The sequence below is a fragment of the Engraulis encrasicolus genome, chromosome 6 (assembly GCF_034702125.1).
Source record: "Engraulis encrasicolus isolate BLACKSEA-1 chromosome 6, IST_EnEncr_1.0, whole genome shotgun sequence".
Taxonomy (NCBI): domain Eukaryota; kingdom Metazoa; phylum Chordata; class Actinopteri; order Clupeiformes; family Engraulidae; genus Engraulis; species Engraulis encrasicolus.
This window is the reverse complement of record NC_085862.1, coordinates 14,393,896-14,411,395: the sequence shown is the minus strand read 5'-3', so window position 1 is coordinate 14,411,395 and position 17,500 is coordinate 14,393,896. Positions and strand designations below refer to the sequence as shown.

At 42.5% G+C, this 17,500-nt stretch overlaps 2 protein-coding genes across 3 annotated transcripts in view; both read left to right on the top strand.

The window, feature by feature from the left end:
* Positions 1-166, top strand: part of sin3b (SIN3 transcription regulator family member B) — a 41,617-nt gene extending 41,451 nt beyond the window's left edge. The window contains exon 22 of the mRNA XM_063200732.1: positions 1-166. This exon is cut by the window's left edge and continues 943 nt beyond it. The gene's annotated coding sequence lies outside the window, so the exon portion shown is untranslated.
* Positions 167-3,921: 3,755 nt separating this feature from the next.
* tmem45a (transmembrane protein 45a) overlaps positions 3,922-17,500 on the top strand; it is a 22,626-nt gene continuing 9,047 nt past the window's right edge. Inside the window, exons 1-2 of one of the 2 annotated variants that reach the window (XM_063200731.1) lie at positions 3,922-4,002; positions 4,112-4,226. The gene's annotated coding sequence lies outside the window, so the exon portion shown is untranslated. Of the gene's footprint in view, positions 4,227-17,500 lie in introns of both variants that reach the window. The other variant, XM_063200729.1, reaches the window with a different exon arrangement.

Here is a 17,500-nt window from a genome sequence, read left to right as displayed (position 1 = left end):
CACACACACACACACACACACAGACTGACCATTGTGGAGGACTCCCAGCTTGGCTGCCTCGTTGGTCTCTACTGGTCCACCACCACCACCACCAGTACTGCCCACAGAGCCCATGACCGCTTTGGTGGGGCCCAGGACAGAGTCATCTGAAAGACCCCCCCCCCCCCCCCCAAAAAAGCTTTCAAAGCAAATGTTCTGGGCCCACCATCTGATTGCCCTGGGCCCAGGACATCTGACCCCGCTGGCCCTGCTGCCCGTCATGGCCGTCTGGTGTATTGTGGTGGGTGTGGCCTACTGACTGCTTCAGACTGGTCTTGCTCAGCCAAGGGACTTACGTGGAAACCACAAATCTGAACTATGATACTGTATGTTATGGAAGCAGAATGAAGATAGACACATGAATGGGATGTTTAAAAAAAATTAGTTTGTTTGTTTGGGGTTGGGGGAGGGGTCTGTGTTTTTTTATTTTTTTGTTTGATTGTTGTTTCTTTCAAAGTCGGTTTTGAGTTTTTGTTTTGATGTTTAAGCAAAACGCGAGGGCCTTTAGTGTGTATGTATGCGTGAGTGTGTGTGTGTGTGTGTGTGTGTGTGTGCATGTGTGTGTGTTTCTACTGAAGGACTGAGCGATCAGCAAATGGAAGTGGCCTCCTCTGCACAGAGTGCCAAAATGGCCGAAACGCATATGTAGACCGTAAGTGACGTGCATAGTCTTTATGCATCCCCCCATCCCCCCTTGACATGTGCATTTTGACCTGACTCAATGAATGAAACCAACTAAAAAAAGAAACCAATTTGTTCTTTTTTTGTCTTCTGGACTCTTATGGACTCTTAATCGTCTTGGTTCCAGTATTTTCATTTTTTTAATTTTTATTTCTTTATAAGCAAACTTTTAAAATCATCTGTGACTAATCCTATCAGTAGATTGCCAGTGCCGTCTCGTGACACGTCTCAAGGGTCTACTTCTCTTGGTTTTTGTTTTCTTTCGGGAATCATGACATGCACCACATGAAATGTACACATCATCGCTTTTACATGTGAAAAATGGAGAGGCAGACTATCAGTGTTTAAATACAATGTATAACATTTATTCTGTATCACGTATCCTGAAATAAACAACCTACTTGTGGACTTCTAAATGGAGAGTGTGCTGTGCGTGCGTGCGTGCGTGCGTGCATGTCTAAACTGTATTCTTCTCATTAGATAAGTGCATTGTTTCTCAAACGTTTCGTGCCATTCCCCACTTCAGACGAAGGGTGTCTGTCTGCGCCCCCCTCGAGCAAAATGGTTGCGAAAATGCAAATAAATAGGCCTTCGTAAAGTTTATTAGAGCCTAATATACACGTATATGGCCTATGATGTTCTCTACATATTAGTGAATAAATTAATGAATATATTGTGATTGTAAAGTGAATGTGCTGACTTAATGGCAAAGCAGAAAAGTATTAAAAAAGAAAAACCTTCTGACTTCACGCGCCCCCTCTCAAATACCTCCGCGCCCCCCTAGGGGGGCTTCCGCCCCACTTTGAGAAACACTGGATAAGTGTAACTGAGGTGTTCCTGCGCAGTCCGCCACTCAGGGCTTGAACCCGCCACCTCCTAGTCAACGCTCCAGTTCGGGCATGGGAGGCACAGCAAGATACCGCTGAGCTAAAGGAACAGTCCGATAGCTCAGCTGTATCGATACTGTATAAGACTTAGGGAGGGAGGTTTACCAACTTTTCACGTTCAACATTCTACTAGTTGGCCTCCATTACATAAGCTTCAGGTGGTCAAACCCTTACTGTTCATGTGCCACATGTAGCCAGTATGATCTCATGTAGTTTGGACGGATCAATAACGTAATTACGAAACATGGCAAAATGACATGTAGCGCAAATAGCAATCGGAGGGGGTCAGCTCTATGTTCCCACAGCCCAATGGTCCCACAGCTTATTCCTGCTGCCCCATGTTCCCACATTTTTAAAGAAATTATTTAAATATAGGCCCTGTGCCCCACATCTCCATATTCCCACATTTCTGAGAAATAAACTAAGAGAATGTGCCTTTCTTCCCTCATGGAACATAGTGCCTAAATTTGAATAAAATCTTAGAAATATGGGAACATGAAGCAGCAAGAATATGCTGTAAATATGCCTAAAAAATAATGTTAAGAGATCTTAGTGATGTGGGACCAATAGGCTGTGGGACCATAGACACATTTCCAAATCGGCGTTGTATTGCTAGTCAATCATTTCAAGGTGGGTGTCTGCGGGAATATCAGGAGCTGTAAATGGCACAAAAAAGCAACTTTATTCTCAAGCATTGAAAACCCGGACAACCAGACATCTCTATCCCTTAACAACTTTGTAATGAGACAGAGGTTTTTGACATTCTGTTCTTTCAAAGTTGTAATCAAAACCAAAACTACCCAAATTACCTTGATCAAAAGTTTACATATCCTAGTTTTTGTTACTGTGCATTGCCCCCTTTAACATCATTGGACAACGGAAAGTGTTTTGTGGTAGTTGTGTGGATAATAGTGGTGTGGATTGGCACTGCCCTCACGATCCGATTCAATTATACAATTCATTGCAATGCATTACATTTATATTGAAAGCAAAGCAAATGTTTCATCTGTCATGATGAGGCAATACAAGTAGTCAGATACTGAGCAACAATGTATTGGCTGTTTTCTGGATCAGTCTGTATCAGTCTTGCAATGCTTTGAAGTACTTTTATTTAATTTAACATTCATTTGCCTTGGAAGTAATTGAAACTTTAAAGAATTGCCGCATCGATTCTGGAACTTGCCGCATTGAATTGGATCGTCCATGCCCCGCATTGGATTGCATCGCCGGATCGATCATTGTTGACACCACTAGTGGATAAGGCTCTTAATTTTCTCAGATAGCAAAACTGTCCATTCTTCCTGGCACAATGTCCTTGATGACTTCTCCAGATGTAGTGTTAATAGTGGCTGGAAAAAAAAGTTAAATGTTGGTCTCAATTTTTCCAAATGATTTTGTCCCATGTTGGCGCTTATCTCTGCATTTATCAAAATAATTTGTCATTTTCCTGACCTTCTGGTAGTCCATCTCTCCTCAAGTGCCTTCTTGTGTAGGCCTACAGCATTTTTTCATTTCACCACCTGATGCTATTTTTGGTTGCCCTTTGCTTACTGAACAATTTTCCTTGCTTAAAGCGTTTATTCTACCTGACTATGGCTTGATTTCAACAGATTATTACATATTGCAGTTCTGAATTTGAATTTCAACAGTGCCAATTAACATTCTTAATTTGGGTGAAACTCAATGTCCCTTTCCTGTTTCATAGAGTTCAATTATCTGTCCCCCAAAGACCCTTGACAATTTTTTTTATAACATTAAAACTTAACATTCTACTGGAGTAGGCCTATGTGCAGTGTAAATGCGTTTTACCAAACACAAACATGGTGCGAGTTATTTGCTTGTTTTTTTTATTTTTATTACTAAGTAATTTTGTACTCCACTTAAAAACATCACAACACGACCTGATGGCATGTCAATATATTTTTGGAAGTTATAGCCTAAACTTTCACAGTCTGCGTAAACAATATGATTTTTTTATTATAGCCTACTTTCAAGTCGTGCGCAGCTGCACGTACAGCGGTTTCGCACGACCCGCCTTTTGGCGAAGGCATTTTTTTCGTCTCCTCCCGAAGTTAAGTCATCACACTCGGGAGAAGAATTAGGGGGAAAAAACGGTCTGCTCTTGCGCTGGCCTCAGACATCCTCCAGGCGGAGTAGACGCGGTGCACACGTGGAATGTCGCAGAGGCCTTGACTGAATAGACATTGATCCAATCAAAAACGCGCTGGGTGATGTCTTAAATGTTTTCCAGCCAATGACTGCGTCTGGGGGGGTTGTTGACCAAAAATTGGAGGAGGAAAAAAATGTGTCCAACTCACTCCCTTACAAAACCGGATTTCAGACACAGCTGTCCAGTCCAGATGTAGAAGACGCTTCTTTGATGCGCACGGCCAAGGTTCCTCGGACCATAGTTTTAATTTCAACAGATGCTGATGGTTTAGTTCATGCTATACCAAAAGATGGCTCGGGCGTTTTAAACATATTAGTTTACTTTTTAAATGCAGATGTGGGATATACGTGAGGAGGAGAGGGGTCTTTCACAGTTACTCCAGGAGTTGTAACTGGAAACGAGAAGAAATCAGGAAAAAAGTAGGCAACGTCTGGTTCAGAAACGAGAAGGTAAGACTTTTTGCCGTGTGAATTGGAAAGAGTATAGGCTAAATGTGATCTACACGTCCCGTTGTAATTAAGTTTAATGACTTTTACACCTTAACAACAGAGGCCCATTAAACTTTGAACCGAATATGTTAGGCTGTTGCTTCCTGAAATAAAACTTTTACTGCTCTCCTTGGAATGGCAGAACCTACCCATGTAACCTATTAAGTAAAGTTCACACAAAATGTAAATCTTGGTAGTCCATCAATTTAATAAATACAATAAATAATAAAATCAATACAGCCTTCAAAACAAACCAATGCGTGCCTTATGTCAACCTTAAATTGTGTAGGCCTACTTTATCAATGGGTGTTTGATAAGATTAAATTGGTATTCTAAACTGCTATGTGCTATATACCAAACTGTTTTTTGTGCGTCTCTGTTGGGTATTAAATGCTACTTTTGTGCGTCTATGCTGGCTATTAATGCTACAAATCAGTCGTCTTTAAAAATACCGTTTTTGGTGTGCAGTGCAGTGGGTCTTGGTGGCTTTGAAGTGGTGCTCAGGGTGTCCATGGTGACAGTCTGGAGTGTCCTCTTGGATGCAAAGAGGATCCTGCGAGAGGGGACAAAGGATTCAGACATGTAAACAGATCAGAGCAGTTATTTTAGGAAAGAGTAGGGACGGCAGGCAGCCTGCCCTCCCCAAGAACTGATAGCAGCATTTGTAATCCATGTCACATATTTAAAACAGTTATGAGAAAATGACGGCTGGCTTGAATGAGGGGGCTTTCCCCCTATTGGACTGTGAGTGACCCATTACCATGACAACCGCGCTGTAGAGATGATCACAGCCTCCTGTCTCTTGGAAGCTGCCTCTCGCTCTGTCCGCCAAAAAGCAGGGTCAATCTGTTGTGTTGGGCCTGAGGGTATTCCAAGTGGGCCTTGAAATCTTTTTCTAAAAATCTAAATAATGTTTGTGTGCATGCGGGTTGCTGTGGACTATTTTTTTGAACGTTATTGTTTGAGTCAGAGGTCGGCCCCGGGCATAAGGGAACATTTAAAGTGGGCCCCATTTTGGAAAAGGGTATTATTGCACTGTAGATGTTTAGAAAAATAAGTGGGCGCGTGGACCCCAAAAAGTATAGTTAAAAAGTTGGAGCAGGTTCGCACACTAAATAAGACACTAAGGTCAAGCACAAGGAGTTTTTTTTTTTTTTTGTCAGCACAGAGTAGAGCAGACGTTTCAGGTTGCTGCCATCATCAGTGCTCTCTGTGCTCACCCCATTTTGGTGGAAAAGGTCAGGAACTCCTAGTCAATGCAACTTCAATATGACCGTCCGGCCGCAGCATCTTTATTATTGCATCTAGTGTATAGGCCAGTGGTGTAGTCTACTTTTTTATGGTGGGTATACTGTATATTTCAGATTTTTTTGAAGTGGGTATAGGCCTACTGTATATATTTGTGCCATTTAAAACAATGGATCAATCAATTTTAAGTGGGTATACTGAAATCCCTGAAATTTTGAAGTGGGTTTACACCGTATACCCGCGTTCTACGTAGACTACACCACTGATGTAGGCCAACACTCAGGCAACTTCGCACCCTTTGCACATCCTGTTAACCTTATCACAGGAGTTGACAGGAAACCGTACGTGCATTTCTGGCACTGCTGAGCATAAAGGTACCCTTGCCAGTCAGGTGACCTTGCACGTCAGGTGCCAATTCAGGTGACCTTGCACGAGTGAGGCATAAATGCAATTTCATTGTGTGCAGTGTTCACTTGCGTGCTGTGGAGTGCTGTGTCACAATGACAATGGGAGTTGGAGTTTCCCAATGGGCTTTCACTATCCCAGGGGTTCCAAACTTTACCATGGCAAGAAGGTCCCCACATGTACCAGTAAGATCCAGCCAAGGCCCCTTTCACATGGGCCATGACACAATATTTACACATTTTTTCGGTGAACCCCCTTTCACAACTGGATGGAGATGGTGCATCCCTAAACTCATTCAAGTACTAGGACACACAATAGTCTACATATTAAGGATAGGCCGATATATCGGCCCGGCCGATACTTGCGTTTTTTAAGTGTATCGGTATCGGCCGATACACGTGTGATTTTGGCCGATACGTAATATTTATTATTTTATGTTATTCAGGTTTTTTAAAAGCACCAAGACACTTTATTTTTGTATTACTTGATTGTTAGAGTGGCTGTTTAAATGTTACAAGTTCTACCTCAAATTGATAATGTTAAATATTTTTTTATTTTTAACTTGAGACCTGGAATATTTGTCATTTTTTAACTTTTTTTTTTTTAACCCATATCGGCCCCAAATATCGGGTATCGGAAATCGGGTATCGGCCAAGGGTAATGAAAAAATGTGGGTATCGCATTGGCCATTAAAAAACCCGGATCGGTCGACCCCTACTACATATAAAACATTGCAAAGAAGAAAATAGCACTGTCACAGTGTATCCATCCACCATCAGACTACCCTTTCCATAACATGCCCACACAGCAGGCAGCACCGGAGGTACCTATAGCGTAGAAGGCCTTTGAGACAGTGTCCCACTGCAATCTATAAAATTATAGCAATAATAGTCGTAATGTTCAGAGATGCAATAGAGTATTCTAATGCAGTTTTTACCTAAGGATAATATTGTTTTGCTTTTTTTTGGTTTATTTTGGTTCACCTTAGTTGCTATATTTTTCCTGCCAACATGATGGAACCCCATAGGAGTCCCTGACCCCCACCACTGGCCTATCCTATCTATCCCCCCCCCCTTTCCTTTCACTTCCCTTCCCTTCCCTTTCTCCCCTGGACAGTGTACTGTAGACCCCCAGGGACCCCTCTCTCAGGCTGCCCCTGATCTAAATGGTGTCTGTCAGGAGTAGATAGCCAAGCCGCTGCCTTAGGACAACAGCAGATGCAATGTGAAGCAGGATGGAGCAGGACGAAGTGGCGTGCTGCCCAGTTCAGGCTCGGGGAGGGGACTGCCGTGCCTGCTCAGTGCTGCTGGCTGTTGTCGCGGTGGGACGATAACGTCTGAAGGGCATCACTTTCCCAGGGGCATCCCGAGGTATGGGCCACATTCCATTATCCAAACTAGTCCCATCCTCGACTTATGCTTGTGGACTCGTGCTTCGCAGACACCCCGCCTCCGTGGAGAAAACAATAATGTTTCCGCGCTCTCAGCCTAGGGCACAACAACAAAAATTGGGGGACGCTCTCCCTGGGTATGGGACAACTGACCCCTTTTGTCCCCTCCATGTCAGTTTCCCTGCGTGGCCCTCAATGCCAGCGGCGTGAACAAGGCCCTCAGTCAGAGCAGAGGCCTTCACCTCACACCACTGGTTAATCATTACCACCCTGGGCTTTTGTAAGGGAGGAACTTTGCTTACCACATGATTATAATGATTATAACTGTTATAAATGCACACGCTGTCACCTTTGTGCACGATGTTCAAGTGTTGAGTAGACCAGGTCTGCTGTTATGTAGTGTAGAGTAGGTGGTGGTTTGTAGCATATTTTTACTCCTGAGGTTAGCAGAAATGTGATGGAAATGGCACCCTCTGAACCACCAATCGCAGAGTCCGATCCCAAACAACAGGGCCATTACCTACCACTCAAAACACATATTATTGCTATGCAGGTCTGAATTGCTTTCAACACCATTTCCCAACCAGTCCAGCACTCTTTAGAAACACATAACTGTTTTAAGTAGCAGTAGCTTTTTAACAGTAGCATAATGCTCGCAAAATTGTTTCAGGAGTTTATACAGATGTGTATATTCATGAGCTCCATCTATGGTATAGACTTTGGAGGAGAGGAGTGTCTGCTGGTAAATGTGTGTAAGTGACAGTTTGGATTCCAACATGTTGAAGTTGTTTCTTAAAGTCTGCAACTTCTTTCACCATAATTACCCAACCAATTCTGTGGAAACTCTTCTTTAATCGGAGTCAAATAATGAAGCTCTTTATTTCCGCTAGGTGCATTTCTCACTGGAAGGTCTCTTTTTGGAAGAGGGGGAGAAATAAGTGACTTTTGGCATGGTCTCACCACCTGCTGTAATTTTAAGCGCAGGGCTGGGCTGAAAAGAGCACGAATGAACAGAGTCAAACGGCTTTGAGACACGAAGGAAGGCAACTATATTAAAGCAAAACTTAAACACGTTCAGACACGGTGTTATAAATGTACTGTTTCCAGAATGGCATTGGCGTGGTGCATTACTAAAGGCCTTGTGTTATGTCATAGTATTGTAGTACTATGGTAGTTAACTTTTCAATGACTATTACAGCGTGCCACTGGAGGTACGGCGTGCATTAAGGGGCTACGAAAGTAATGTGCATGATACCACATTGTGGCAACCAAGGACAAAGGATGTGAAGCAGCCCAGAGTGTGTCAGTTTCATTAGGTTTGACCAGATGAGTGGCCCTACCGTGGCTTAACGTACTTGGCCGACCCGGGTTCAATTCTAGGCCTGGGTCCTTTTCCAGCCCTTCCCCGTCCCTCTCTCCCAACTCACTTCCTGTCTCTGCTTCACTGTCAGTGTGTCAGTTCCATTAGGTCTGACCAGATACACTGCTGTAAGAGAGAGGCGATGCCCTCAGAGCCCCATTTAATCCACTTCCTCCCCCGCCGGTACTGCAATCCTCTCTGCTGCAATGGTCCCCAAACTGTTCCCCCTTTTGAACTTAAGAATACAGTATGTCCCCCCATAGGGATCCCAACACCCAGTTTGGGAACCACTGCTGTACTGTAATGATTCAAACTAGGGGTGTAAACCACAGCCTGCATGACGATACGATTCAATATTGATATCTTATTATTCAATGCGATATGCTTCGATTATTTTGGATACTAAAGAATGCCCCATGATACGATACGATTCGATTCGATTCGATTCGATTTTTTTCCCCAACTACTTTTCCACTTCTATTAGGTTATTGGGCAGGGGCCAGCGATTAGATTATTTTTGATACTTAAGATTGCCCCACGATGCGATGCGATTCTATTCAATCATCAGAATATATTGCGATATTTTGATACATTTTGATTTTATTTACGCCCCTAATTCAAACCAAAGCTGTTAAAGACGAAAAGCAAAGAAAGAAACCAGACAGACTTCACTACAGATTACAATAGTAAAGCATAACATGATTTTCCAGATGTTATTCTAAAGATACCTCCTGACGATGTTAACTAAAACTGGATATCTTGATGGAGAACTTGCAACATGAAAGCTGAAAATAAAGTCTGCGACACCAAGTTCCCATTTCTCTTACTTTAATATGCCACAATACTTATTGTACCAAATGCACAAATGTGGGCCCCAGCTTATACGCTTGTATTTAGCTTCTTACGGGGACCCTTTCTCTCCACACTAATATACCTTTTTCATGACATGTAACAGAAAGTCTAAATGATGGTGTGAAGAGAAATAAATAATGAATGAATTAATTCATTCATTCATTCATTCATTCATTCATTCATTCATTCATTCATTCATTCATTCAAATCATTCATTCAATATAGTAACAGTTTTTGCAGCATGCCCAGTCAAACATCACAATATTAAATGAAGAGAGATGGGTTCGGTGTCACTGACTTTATTTTCAGTTTTCATGTGACTTTTCTAGTCCTGCACCCATTTTTGAGACAGATGTGCGTGTTATTTCTTTGTTAAACTTGGGGAAATTGCACCAATCATGGGGGAGGACTAGTACTTGAGAGTCCAGCTGTGATGATGGATGGGTTGGCCAGGAGAAATGTGCAGAACTCTGTGACGCCTTTTTGACCCCTAAGTGACCCTAACCATCTGCAAAGCCTGAGCTTAAGGGTCGCAATTGAGTGTAAAGTAAAACAGGGAATGTTCTCATTCAGTGTTTTCTTCACTTGAGTAGCGTAAAATAGCCAAGGAGCGTATACATACAGTATATCACATAGACCTTTTTTGACGTTTGTCGGTTTGAAGGTAAATAGGCACTCAGACATTACACTGTCATATGAGGTTGGCAGCCTCTAGTCCTGACTGAAAATAGCTGGTGGCATCAGTGATTCAGCACCAGGAAAGGGGACACTGTTTTTTCCTATAACTTCTTGTAGACATGAGTGGACATCTTGAAACATTTTCTAAAGCTAAAGCTTCCTTAATCCTCTGTTGTTTGCATCCCATTTTCTTTTAACTGTCCTTCAAAATGGTGGATTTGAATGTGATAATCTTCATCCGAACTACATACTGCCCTACTTATCTTATTGAGTTGAGAGATGGAGGATGAGACACAATATAACAATGTCATAAATACATACATAGGCTATATGAAAATAATCAACGTCTGAGATTCCCCATGTCTGTGTGGTTGAATTAAAACTGAACTTTTTGGACATTTTTAGTGGAAACGGAAGACAATTCTTTGAAAGATATAGTACTCATAGAAACTCCTTACCACACTTAGCTTATCTCCTTACAAAAATCCCTACGCACAATACAATATGATGACAGTACATGAGGTTTGGACAAGGATTATCTTAAGTTCACCATTGTGAAGGCTTACTGAGGCTTAAAACAAAGGCGTCAGTGGTAGATCATTTGAATAAATTGTCCAATGCATGGCTCACTGTGTGCTTAACCATTATGTGTGTGATGTTTGTGAGGAGAGGAAGTTCATCATTTAGTAACCTGTTAAGTGGAAGTGAAGTGAAAGCCCACCTGGGAACCTCCAACTCCCATTGTCTTTGTGACACATCACTCTACATCACACAAGTGCTCAATGCACACAACAAAATTGTATTTATGCCTCACCCATGCAAGGGGGCAACTCCTAATGGTGCCCCAAGTGAGCAGTACGAGCACGGTACCTCAGTCATGGAGGAGGATGGGGCAGAGCGCTAGTTAATTACTTCCCCCACCAACCTGGCAGTTCAAGGGTCAAACAGGCAACCTTTGGGCTACAAGTCTGATGCCCTAACTGCTTACCCATGACTGCTCAATTGTAAGCTATGTAACCATATTAGGCTATAATGGTTATTTGAAAGTGAGTGAAGAATGTGCACAGTCATGTGCAGTATATAATTTGAGCCTACAGACCTATTGACAGATAGTTTTTGATTAAGTTATCTTGATCGTGTTTACTTGCAGAAATGATGGCCAAGATTTATGTCCAAGAGCCCTTCACACATTCTGATGTGTTCAGAGAGAAGTGTGTGTGTGTGGGAACCCTGCATGGCTATTAAAGTCAGGTACATAAAAGTGCAAGTTCCCAAGAGAAACGGGTAGTTGACAAAGATCTTCAGCGCCTGCTTGCTGAAATCACTTCTTGAGTAAGGCATGTCCGTTACCTCAGGCCAACTGGTCACCTGCAGCCCTGTAGGCCAGGACAGTGCTGGGGTGCATTTCTCAAAAGGGAAGTTGTTAGCCTGTTAGCAACTTCGGTAGTTGCCAATGGGAAAATGCATTGAAAACAACAAAGTAGCTAATGTAGTAAGCAACTATGGTTTTGAGAAATCCACCCCTGGCCAGTTGATGAGCTACATACTGGATAGTTTGGATTAGCAACACAGGGCAACTAGCCTCACATCAGTTCCGAGTAGAGAAAATCTGAGGCACTCAAGGTTACAATTTATATACTTTTTTATTTGGCTACAGTGCCTACTACGCCTTTCTGCCCTTGTTAGGGATACGCCCTGAAGAAGGCCATAAGTCGTGAAACGTGTAGGCATATAGCCAAATAAAAAGGATAACAACAATTGTAACCTTGAGTGCCTCAGATTTTCTCTACCTGGAACGAGTTTGAGAGCCCCTACACTGATGGAAAAAAGAAAAAAAGCTGACGACCCAGAAGCACTCCAATTTCTTATTGTTTTTTTTAGCCTCAAATTAGACCAGGCATCCAGCTTGTGGCTTGGAGACACTTGTGATGGGCTTTTCTTGCCTTTATTGGATAGGATAGTAATGGGAGAAAGACAGGGGATGATCGGACAATGACCGTGGGCCAGAATTGAACCTGGGTCTACTCCCCGGCGTAACAGTCAGTGCCCTAGCCGATTGCACCACAGCTGGGATCGCTTGCAGACACATTACATCACATTGCATTTGGCAGATGCTTTATTATAACCAAAGCGACTTTCAAAAGAGGACATAATCATAGCCAACATCACTAGCAAATACGAAGTGCACAGGAAATATACAGAACAACAAGTGCAAATGCAAAGAAGGGTTAGTTTTTTAAGTAGAGTATGCACACACACACATACATACACATCATGTCAAGAGTTTTGCCTGGGGCTAGGTCAGCTCAAACATTAGACGCTTGGTTGATACATGTCAGGCCAGGGCTGAGTACATGCCGGAGCAGAGCCACAGAAGCTCAGATAAGGTCATGAGCACTGCAGGGTTATGCTCTGAGATAAGCGTCGACCGATACAGGTTTTTTAATGGCCGATGCGATACCGATTTTTTTGTCATCACACTTGGCTGATACCCGATTTCCGATATCCGATATTTGGGGCCGATATGGGTTAAAAAAAAAGTTAAAAAATGACAAATATTCCAGGTCTCAAGTTAAAAATAAACATTCCTTTAACATTATCAAATTGAGGTAGAACTTGTAACATTTAAACACCCACTCTAACAATCAAGTAATGTCTAACAATCAAGTAATACAAAAATAAAGTGTCTTGATGCTTTATAAAAAACCCAAATGACATAAAATAATAAATGTTGCGTATCGGCCAAAACTACACGCGTATCGGCCGATACGATGCACTTAAAAATTGCAAATATCGGCCCGATACCGATATATCGCTCTATCCTTACTCTGAGATATGTGTGATATGAAGATGTAAGGTTTTGCAATGAGTATGTGTGATATCGAGATGTAGGGTTTTATAATGAGAGCGCCAGTTATAGAAAGGGGAAGTCAGTGTGTAATTAATGCTTAAAAAAGGGAACTAGGTGGGTTTTTGTTTAAATTATGGAACGGATGTAATCTGGATATTTACAGTATTATAGAGTGTCTGCGTGTGTGTGTGTGTGTGGGGGGGGGGGGTGGTGGTACTATGGACTTAATGTGTCGGGCCAGTGGGTTAGGACATCCAATGTTTGTGAGCCTGTACCCCATTTATTTTTTAAACCTTTGTTTGTTTTGTGTGTTGATGTTGTCTCTTTGAGTGTGCTGCAACTTCCCTGTCTCCGAGACAAATTTCTCATTGGTGAAGACTAATAAAGAAAGAAGAAACCTAACCTAACCTTAATGGCCTCCATACACTGCGCCCAGAACAGCATATCTAGAAAATTGCACTTGAATAGTGAAAAACGTAAATGGAAAGACAAATAACACTTGTAAGCATGTAAAGAAAATTTCATAATTTGCTAATTCTAACTGAGACTTGTTATGGCTTGGAAAAAATACAATATATATATATAATATATGTCAGCAGTCATTGTGTTAAGAAATACTTTACTTGATAATTGGACGATATGTGGAGAACTTTTACCTTTTGTCAGAGTTGTATGAAGTACAAGTAGAAGTACTATTCTTAAAGATGTAATTACAATGTTTTAATTAATTTAATTTAATTTAATTTAATTACGATGTTTTTTCCCATTTGTTAAGCACTTTGAGTTACATGCCTTGTATGATACAGTGCTATACAAATACAATTATTATACAAATACAAATTATTACAACACTCGTGGTATGACATTGTTGAAACCATGTATAACATACTAGTGTAATTTCATCTGTAAGAGTACTTCTACCTCTACTACTTTACACAACTCCGCCTTTTGTAGCTGGCATATCTAGATTCTACGTCCACCCTGGAGCAATGTAAGCTTACAGCTAGATGCCTTGCTACTCTACTCTACAGCTAGATGCCTTGCTCAAGGACAGCTAGGTTATTCTTTCTCCCCGCTCACATTTTGGCCTCTGATGAGGCAGTCGAATCTGTGTATGGGCAAACATGTCTTTTTTGCAGACATTTCACTGAAATAATGAACGTGATGGAGATTATAGCTTTAGATTAGTTTCTAAATAGACAATTAGGCCTGTATGTGGAAAGGAAAAGACACTTCCCCAAACAAACCACCTAAAAAAAACTTTCTCACAAGTTGTTGTACACAGGAGTGTGTTGAAATAACGCTCAAATACCGCTTTCCCTTGAGAGTTTATTTTCCAGAGCTCTGGGAAAATGTGTGTGTTCTGTTTTGAGTGGTGTAACTCCCTGCGTGGACACACCCAGAGCAGACACAGGAGACAGACTACGTTTCATGACAGGCTGTTTGTGGAACCCACCCTGACTAAGCACCGCTATTAACGGACTGTACATAAAAGCACAAGCGTGTGTACACTGTACACGTATCCCCAAGCAGAGCTGGGCCTCTGACTATCACCAAAAGGGCCCAAAACCCAAATACATGGGCCCCCTCTCTCTCTCCCTGGGCCTGGGACAAGTGACCCCTTTGTCCCCACCCAACACACACACAATCATCTTAAGAAACTGAGGACTCCAGGCTCTTCTATTAGGTGATTTACCTCTTCACTTAACCTGGTTTACTCTTGAACCAGCTTCTTAGTATAGGCCCCTGGACCTCTACTTGGAGCTTGACAATGATTCTTCTCTTCAACTTAAAGATTTCCTCAGTGCTAATTTAGATGTGGAAGTCAGAGGATGTGTGTGCTGTGTGCGTGCGTGTGTGGACATGCATGTGTGAATGCGTGCGTGTGTATGTGAGTGCGGGTGCGTAGCTTGTCAGCACAGACTAACACAGGCTCCTCTCTGAAAAGAGAGCACACGATACGTCTACATTTGCATCCAAGCCAAACCTCACCTTTGCATCCATGCTCATCAACAATAGTTAATGTGCATGAATGCAAAGGTGAAGGTTTGGCTTGGAAAGTGGGGGAAATTTAATTGGCAAATTGTCCAGGTAAGCTATTTTTTGCATTACGTTTGTGAAAAAGTGGTGGGGACAAAGCAGATTTATCTCAAAAGTGGTATGGACATGTCCCCCACAATTACACCCAAGCATGCACACTCACCTACACACCCACCGCACGCATGCACATACGCATGTACACACACAGCCAGACAGCACACACACACACACACACACACACACACACACACACACACACACACACACACACACACACACACACACACACACACACACACACACACACACACACACACACACACACACACACACACACACACACAACCATACATGTGTCTATGTGTGTCTGAGCGTGTGAGCCTGCACCTTTGTGCGTGTGTTGGTGTGGTTCTGTGGTAAATCAGTCCATCCAGCAGGAAACAAATGTAGGACGTTAAGCGGAAAGAGCCCCCTCCCAGGCTCATGCATGCACCCGCACATTTGCCACATTGGGGTTTGAATGTCTTACATGATACGTACATGTCAACACACCCGAGTCATGTTCAAAAAAGACAGAAGGAAAAAAATCCTTGGTCCAGGCACTTCAGTTGGTTAATGTAGTAAAAAAACAAACTTTATTTAAGGGGCATGATGATTTTTAATGCATTAAAAAACACAAACACGTTTCGGCGCTCTGGCCTTCATCAGGGTGTGTAAGAGAAACAAACAGCCCGAGTCATGACTGAGAACACGGGCAGATTGTCGTTTGCAGTCTTTTGCCCCATCACTGTAGTATTTGCTCTACTGCATGCGTAGGGAACCTACACTTTAAAAAGAAAATCCCTGCAAAATAACAGCATGCTACTGTTGTGTACATATCATAGCCAATCGTGCCAGTTGTATTCAAACAAACTGCAGCCATCGTCTTTCCACCCCTCCCCGCTCTCTGATTGGAGCCCAAGATCTGGTACCCTTGCTGAGGGATAGACTCCATATGCTGTCTCCCAGATTAGAATGATTGTGCAAAGCAGCATGGGATTTCCCAGGATGGGATTTCCCTTTTGCCACAGATCACACAGAGACAAGACCAATAACACCCAGCATATGGAGCTTGTGCCTGTGATATTTATACTTACACTATAGTATAATATAGCGCCTCCGTTCCCGTACCACCAGGCTGGCGAGCAGCACAATGCACCAAGCGATCAAGATGCTGAACACTCAACCCACTCTCCCTCCACTGTCAGCCTCTAGCCAGCAAGGCCACTGACAACCCCCCCCCCCATCCCCCACCACCATATCTGCGACTGAACATTCCACCTGCACTACTATACTTGTGACTGAACTTTCAACCTGCACTAACTCAAAACATGCACACACACACACACACACACACACACACACACACACACACACCACACACACACACACACACACACACACACACACACACACACACACACACACACACACACACACACACACACACACACACACAAGCACACTGCACTTTCTGCACTAAACCCAAACATACACACACTGACACACACTGACACACACACACACAGACACACGAACACACACACAGACGCACACCGCACCTTCTACCTGCACTAAACACATACACACACATACACACACGCACACACACACACACACACACACACACACACACACACACACACACACACACACACACACACACACACACTCACACACACACACACACACACACACACACACACACACACACACACACACACACACACACTGCTGCTGGTGTACTTGACAGACCTTTTTAATATTTATTTTTCTTCAAAATGCTACTATTACCATGTCAGAACGCTATAAAGGACTTTTTTTTAGGAAAAGCACAAAAGCACAACAATACCTCTTAATGTATGTCCTCTACAAGTCTTCTGTTGTCCAGTCTTGCACTTTAAATGTCTGTATGAGCACTGTCTATGTCCATACTGTCTTAAGTCCATGTATAAGTACTGTCTATGTCTATACTGTCTATGTCCTTACCTAGATTAGTCTATGTCTGTATGGGAAAGCAAGAAATGTAATTTCAAATTCTTTGTATGACCAGTGCATGTAAAGAAATTGACAATAAAACCTACTTGACTTGACTTGACTATGAAATAAAGGTAAAGAAGAAGAAGAAGAAGAAACATTGCAGCCAGTCAAACGTAAAACGTAGACATAAAAGTTGCCTTGCTGCCTTAAGTGTGTAAGTTAACTCAACGTGAGAAAGCCTTGAGTTGGGTTAAGCCTTGAGTTGAGTTAGCTTACAAACGGATGGCAGCAGGACATTTTAGTTTTTTATGTTTAACTGGCTGCAATGTTTGACAGTGTCTGCTCTGTTTGCCTGGTTGTGGTTGCGGTATCAGAGGGTCCTCATGTCTCCC